Raw genomic sequence first — 8,367 nt, 5'->3', positions numbered from 1 at the left:
ATCACTAATATTTGTCTAAAAAAGCCAAAAAAGAGATAATATAAAATAACTAAAAAGACTTGATACTACTTAAACATTATGAAAACACTTTAATACTTCATTTAAGAGTTCCCATCCATTACACACGTGATAAAATAGTCAACTAATGTTGTCCTTAGAGCAAGTTTATGCTTTGAGAACAAAAACTTATTGTTAGACTAATTGGATAGTAGTGATATGATTACCATTACTTGTGCTTAAACTCTTTTGATCATGTGTCTAATGGATGGGGGCGCTCACATGATGTATTAAAGTGTTATTATAATGTTTAAGCAGTATCAAGTCTTTTTTATTTATTTTTGGCGTTTTTAGATAAATATTAGTGATTTAAGGACCATTAAGTGTCCTAAAACTCTTTTGATCATGTGTCTAATGGATGGGGACTCTCATATGATGTATTAAGGTTTTATTATAATGTTTAAATAGTATCAATTCTTTTTATTTATTTTAGGCTTTTTAGAAAAATTTGAGTGATTTAAGGACCATTAGGTGTCTTAAAACTCTTTTGATCATGTGTCTAATAAATGGGGACTCTCATATGATATAATAAAGTATTATTATTATGTTTAAAAAGTATCAAGTTCTTCAAGTTTTTTTATTTATTTTATTATATTATTTTTGGCTTTTTTAGACAAATATTAGTGATTTAAGGACCATTAGGTATCCTAAAACGATTTGGATTGTGTGTCTAATGGATGAGACTCTAATTTGATGTATTAAAGTGTTATTATAATATTTATATAGTATTAAGTCTTTTATTTATTTGTAGCTTTTTTAGACAAATATATGCCTTAGTCTATATATACCATGTGGATGATTGTTGACCATGCGTGAAGTCGAGCCTAAGTGATGACGGTGATCTATTGGCGATGGTTGGTTTATGCTATACCTATCCACAGTCACTTAGATTTGTGAAATTTGTATTTGGGGATTGGGGTTTAATTTCTTTTTTAATTATTTTTTTATCCGTTAGAATAGTGCAAATTCAGCAGGGGTTGGGGTTTCATTGTTTTTAATTATTATTTTTGTCTGTTTGAATAGTGCAAATTTAGCAGGCTTCTCATTCCAACAGTCGCCTTTATTTCTCAAGTTTAGCACCTACCAATGTGGTTTGTAATCATCCTAGGCTACTAGTTATTATAGATTAATGTAGTTTATTACTGGTTGGCTTATAATTGTCCTAGCATACTTGGCTTTATTTTGACTGACAGACCACTGATATTTTTACAACGGTAATTAAAAAATCTTACAATGGTAACAATACACCCTCCCCCCCCCCACCCTTTCTTATATAAAATCGACCCAAAATTCAAACTCATTCATTGTCTCTTTTCTTGATCAAACGCCTCCATAGTCTATTTTCTTGATCAAACTCCTACATTATCTTTCTTGATCAAACTCCTCAAAATATCTCACCTATCCAAAATATCTCAACCACAAGATCCCGACATTTTTTTCTGTGGTGAATACACTATCTTGAAAAAATCACGCACCTAAAAGAATCCAAGTCACAGATTATTTAATTGTGCAGTTGGAACTGTGAGTTTCTAATTCCTAAGGCATGTGTTTTTTATGTGGTTTCAGCATTAAAGCCTCTAATTGATTGGTGTATGTTTTAGGAATATGGTGGTTGCAACTATTTCAGGTTTATTGATCCACACGCCGACATAACAGCAAATCTGGCAAAGAAATGTCAAATAAGCCCAGGACCTAGAAAGAGCCCAGATGTACCTAAGACACCGACATCAAAAGACTTAACCAAATTTGAACTAAAAAATAGGCTCAGAGAATCTTTAAAGAACGAGAAATTACATTAGTCATTGTTTAGAGAATCTGAAGAAAAGAAGATGGCACGACTCAATCGGGGGGTCGTGACGGGCACCCGGAGCTAACCTACCGAGCACCTCAAGACGTACATGCATCGGGTCATCATACCTGAGTGGGCCATAATTGTTATACCCCATATTTTATACGCTGAGTTTCGCCGCAAGATAGCCAACGTGAAGCTAGTAAGTAAGGTTGTTGACAAGGTTATAAGAGATTCTACATGATTATTCCACATATGTGGAAATTTAAGTTGTGTATAGCAAGTATCGGAAGATTGGAAGCGAAATAAACCAGAAAATATGAGTGTTGCAGTAGAGCAACTCGACGGCCAAGTCGGCAGATCGTCGACTAGACGACGGACCGTCAACCTGCTCGTCAAAAAACTCTGAGAGAATCAGGGGCTGCTGCAGTTCGACGGTGGTGAGTTGACGAACTGTCGACCCTACCGTCGAACCGCAGGTTGTGGAAATATTCTCTCTCCTATATATTAAAAGGCCCACGACTTGGATAATTTATTTCACCAAAAATCAGAATCCTCTAGACCCTCCAACTTCTCTCTACTCTCTCTACCCATCCATACACTTCCTAAGCAAATATTCAAGTGGAAATCAAGCTTTGGAACCCTAAATTAGTAATGGGTGATGATGATCTTTGCTTTTAGTTAAATTTTAAGGTGGTTTTGTTTTGAAACAAGGTTGGGGGAGCTAGGGTTCTTCAAGATTGAGGTATGCTCTCTCTTTATTTCTTGTATTGAGTTGATTTGGAGATTAGTAAGTCCAAAAAGTGAAGGAAATTGTGGTAGGAAACGTTATGGGACATTGTGTTGTAATTGTTGATTATGAATAGAATTATGAAGGAAGTTTTGGATTATTTTAGGTGTAAATTGTATATAATCTTCTACATATAGAATTGTTGACGTTGTTGATATTGCTGGGAGTTGATTTGGAATCTAATGGATGTCAATAAAATAGGGGAAGTGCTGCCCAAATTCCGCTAGCCCATTAGTTACTTTAGTTTGAACTTATGAGTGTTTCTAAGACTTAATCTTAGTATAAATCCTCTTGAATGTAGATTTGTGAGCTTGGGAGAAGAACGATTAAGTAGTTAAGGAGACATAAAGGTATGTTAAGGCTAACCCTTTCTTTCTTAAGGCATGATTCCTTGTTGTGAACCTATACATGATATCCATAACGTCCCTATTCCTAAAAATGCTAGAAGCTTATGATTCTTATGATAATGTTGATAAATGTCCTCCATGATGAGGATTTCACTTCTGGAGATTTCAAAGCTTATAGTTCTTGATGTTCTTGTGATATTATTGACCCTTGTTTCATGATTTTGATCTTATTCATTGTTGTTGATCTCATGTTATCGTAGTTGTTCCTTCAAGGTGAGATATAGCGATGATGATGATTCCATAATGGCAATAGGAGGTTTACCGACCTTATGTTAGTCCGATAGATTTATAACTTTTATTTGGGCTCTCGTGCATGCTTTATATATATGTATGTATTTCTCATACCTAGCAGAGCTATAGTCGGCCGGGTACGGCACGTAGATGTGCACACCACTGCAGTGGATACGTTATGATGTTACCCTGGACGCAGGATGATATGATATATGGATAAGGTTGCACGTTCTGTAGATCTAACAATTATATTATATATGTATGAAATATGTTTTTTTTAAGAGCCAAGCATGCATAATATCCGCCTTAAGAGGCAATCAGATGTACAGGTTATTTCTCCTATCTTATGCTTCTTTCCTACTTTTATTATGTTGTTATTCATGCCTTACATATTTAGTACATTACTCGTACTGACATCCTTTTGTTTATGGACGCTGCGTTCATGCCTGCAGGTAGACAGGGAGATGGACCGGACCCGTAGGCTGCTTCATCAACGTTTGCATAGGAGTTCTCCATTTATCCTGGAGCTACAGTTTAGCCAGTATTATTCTTTTGCGTATATATGGGCATGACGGGACCCTGTCATGTCCTTATGATATTTATTATTCCTTGAAAAGGCTCGTAGGCAGATGTGTATAGTTAGATGTTCTATAACCTTATCGGTTCATATTGATGTATATCATTTTTGGTAGCCTTGTCGGCTTGTACACATGGGCACAGTTGTTGATGTTTATATAGATGCGTTTTACCTCTGAACTCATGCCCTTATAGACTACCATAATTATGAGTTATCTTCTGAGGTCCACCTAGATATGAGTATGAGAAGTATGTTAAGAGGTGCTCAGTAGGTTAGCTCCGGGTGCCCGTCATGGCCCTCCGGTTGGGTCATCACAAAAGTGGTATTAGAGCAGTTTGTCCTAGGGTGTATCTACGAGCTGTGTCCAGTAGAGTCTTGTTTATGGGTGTGAAGTGTGCCACACTTATAAACAGAAGGCTGCGGGGCATTTAGAAATGATTGACCTTTTTTTTCTTCTCTTAGATCGTGCGATAGAGCCATGTTATAAGGATTCTTCTTTTTTCTGACCATGTGTTATGATTTCAGCAATGCCTGTGATGAAAAAATCTACAGCGGCTCAGAAGGATAATGTTACATCCCGTATTTTCATACGTCGGAAAGCGTGCGAGTTAAATGATATTAGTAAAGGACACGAGGTTATCCCCCAAGCTAATAGGTGGTTAAAGTGATGGTACACATGTACCGTAAGGATTTGAAGTTAAGCAAATCGAAGAAAATAAGCTTTGTCGAGGTTCAAAAATTATTTGATGAAATACGGTCCAACCTATAATATTCAGTATTTTTGAACTAGAAAAATTTAATCGTCCAATATGAGCAAAATTACCCGAGCCCGGAGAATTCGATTATATTCAAGGATGAAAATCGAGAGCTTGGGGTACAAAGAGTTTGAGGTCCCGAAATAATTTAAGACTTAACGAGTGTGACCACGGTGATTGAGAATAATATTTTATGTGTACCAAAAGGGACTATGGACTAATGCTATGTCACATAATCATGGCAATGAGTATATGAAGTGTATTAAAAATAATTGTTATTAAAGTGAATTGAGATCAAGAAATTAGTTATGCATAAACGGTTAATTGTTGAACTTAGTGGGAAGTTAATTATTCAATTATGGATTAAGTGGATGAATTATATTAGGATGACACCCCCTAACGTGGTAGCAACTAGGGTGACAAACATATATATATATATATTGTTACCAAATTAAAGGAGGGGATTAAGAGCGCATGCAACGTTGGAACCTCGTGGTGAGCGACCATGGACATATTTGTGGTGAGGTCGCCAAAGAGACAAATTGCACCCTAAAATAATAGTTCATTCTTGATCAAGAACACTTTTCTTAGGAAGGTTGAGGGAAACATTTACACTTCATTTTGAGGAAGGAATTGGGCAGCAACATTCAAGTAATTATGGTGAAGCTTTTGCTTCAATTGAGAGTTGGAGGTAGCAAGTTCAAGCCAACTAAAGCTTAGATAATTTGGGATCTATGGTGACAACGAATTTCCTTCTTACAAGAACATATATGCAACAGCTTGTTTCGATCTTAAGGTAAGGTTCCATTCCATCTTTGTTTTGTTTTAAGTTTGTGTAGTCCTTAGTCAACTAATTGGGGATGGAAATTATGGAAGAGAAAATTTAACTTGTGATTAAGACTTGATGAACTAATGGGCTGCCTTGGAGCATAAAATTGTGGCGCTATGCTTCACGAATCTGAACGAAGAAAGTGTATAAAGATATTGTATACGAGCGTATATTGGACTGTTTTGGTATATACTCTTATGTGATGATGATTTAAGTTCAAAAAGGATTAATGAAGATTGAAGTTGTCGTTGATGGTTTTGTTAGTTGGGATATTGTAAATGTGTTGTCGTGTTGTTGTTGTTACTGCCGATGTGGTTGTTGTCGTGTAGATTGTTGGTGGTTGATTGAGTTGTTTATGGGCTGGAATTTAAGGATTTGATATGATTATTTCTGTTATCGTTGTTGTTGGTATTGTTGTGATAATCGGAGATTAATTGGAAGTTCGGGCTAGGCGAGTTATATAGAGAAAATCTACCCGATTTCCGTTAAGTTCTTAGCTAATCAAAATTCTAATCAAGAAGTATGAACTAAGAAGTGATTGCCATAAGTGATTGGTTGCAGATTTATAAGTTTGGGAAGTCGTAGTTTATTAACAATAGTGTTACTCTCATATTAAATAGGCTAAAGGAGCGACAAAGCAAGCTTGGTTACGATTGATCTACGACAGGTATGTGAAGTTATCTCCTCTTTCTTTTGGCATATCTTAGATATAAGTGACGTATGATATGAGCTTTGGGGTAAATCTATTCATAAGTCCCGAGTGTGATTCATGATTCTTATTCACTTCTTGATGTTAAAACTCTTAAGGTAATCAAACTATTGCCCCTCGAGTCTTCTATACGTTGGATGGTAGTCAGTATGTAAAAGTTCCTATTCTTAAAGACTCTACAATGACTAATGTCCTTGACTTCCATAAGCTGTTTCGCACTATCTCGATACATGTTTTTGATTCCCGAAACTCTATTTGATATAGTTCATAGTGACATTCAAAGAGTACTTAACATGACTATCGCCTTGATACTCGAGTGTTAGTTAGTCTACTTATCCATTCAGTCTCAAATGATGATTTAGTTGCATATGGTTACTCACTACTCGCTCGTGCATACCGTTATTACATCTTTCACCGAGTCCCGGGCCGGTATGTATTCGTGCACGGTTCACCGCATTGTTTACCGAGTCCCTCGCCTAGAGGGCCGGGTACGTATATATATGTGATGATATGATGATATGATGATGTGATGATGGCACCGAGCCCCATGATGGGCCGGGTATGATATACATGTACATGATGTATTCACCGAGTCCATAATGGGCCGGATATGGTATATGATATAGTTATGCATGATTTTATTTCATAAGGCACGGTACGGTGATTCCTTGATTATTGTACTTGTCTCTGGAATCTCTACTTCGGTTATGATCTTTCCTACGTATTTCATGCTTTATATACTCGGTACATATCTCGTACGACCCCTTCTTCGGGGGGCTGCGTTTCATGCCCGCAAGTATAGATACTCGCTTTGGAGATCCTCCAGCTTAGGATTTCTATTCAGCTATCTTGGAGTGCTCCATTGTCCCGGAGCCTAGATTTTTGGTACAGATCCTTTTGATGTATATATATGTTTATCCAGGGGTACGGCGGGGCCTCCGTCCCGTCATATATTACTTATTGATACTCTTAGAGGTCTGTAGACATATGTGTGGGTTGTATATAGATGTTGTTCAGGTTGTGTTAGCATGACTTATGTTTTAGGACGTTCCCATTCGTAGTGGCAGCCTTGTCGGCTCGCGTATATATATTTTGGGATGTTGTATGTAGTGGCAGCCTTGTCGGCTTGCGTATATATATATATATTTTGGGATGTTGTATGTAGTAGCAGCTTTGTCGGCTTGCGTAAATATAGTTGGGACGTTCCCACACGTTATGACAGCCTTGTCGGCTTGTGTACTATGTTATCTTTTGACGATTGTGACTCCTCGGGAGACAGGTTACCTTGATATATATGTGATCTTCTGAGACGATGTTTTGTTTTTATAAGTCTCCATATTATGTTTAGTTTCGGATTGATTATAGTTAATAGATGTGTATACGAGTGTCCAGCTCGGGCACTAGTCACGGCCTACGGGGTTGGGTCGTGACAAAAGTGGTATCAGAGCAGTTCATCCTCGGAGTGTCTACAGACCGTGTCTAGTAGTCACATTTTATCGGTGTGTTGTGCACCACATCTATAAACAGGAAGCTACGGACATTTAGGATGTTACCTTTCTTTCATATCTAAGATCGTGCGATAGAGCCAAGACATAGGAAATGAGATTCCTTATAGTAACCCTTGATTTCAGCAGAAGAACGACATCGACAGAAGAAAGTGACTGATGACATTGGAAGTTACAAAGTACGCAGGTAAGCAACAGTACGAAAGATGTATGTCGGGTAAGGTATTTGAAAGTATGATTGAAATGTAAAGTGGAAGATTGAAAGGGAAAGTAAACAGGAATGCACATCGCCCAGACTGAAACGAATGCTACCCCACGCGGTCGCCCGTGCAAACTCATCATATCAAAATCAAAGGCGAATGCACGTCGCCCGGACATACGCATACATACAAACATGTGGGCCATATAGGCCATAGTAACATGCGGGGCGCTTAAGGGCGCAAAACGGACTCACATACGAACAAACGGGACCCATGACCCAAATATGACTACGAGGGCCTCTACAAACGAATGAACATACGAACATATGACGGGACGGGGCCCCGCCGTCGGCGTCACAAATGTACAAAATATACATAGCAAAACATATATACCAAATGTGGGCTCTTGGATCGAGGGGAGCACTCCAAAAATAGCAGAATGGGAAGCCTAAACCGGAGGATCACCCAACCGAGCGTACGTACCGCGGGCATGAAACGCGCGGCCCCGAAGAAAGGGG

This window comes from Lycium ferocissimum, chromosome 2, assembly GCF_029784015.1.
Source record: "Lycium ferocissimum isolate CSIRO_LF1 chromosome 2, AGI_CSIRO_Lferr_CH_V1, whole genome shotgun sequence".
Taxonomy (NCBI): domain Eukaryota; kingdom Viridiplantae; phylum Streptophyta; class Magnoliopsida; order Solanales; family Solanaceae; genus Lycium; species Lycium ferocissimum.
Note: the sequence above shows the minus strand (reverse complement) of the source record.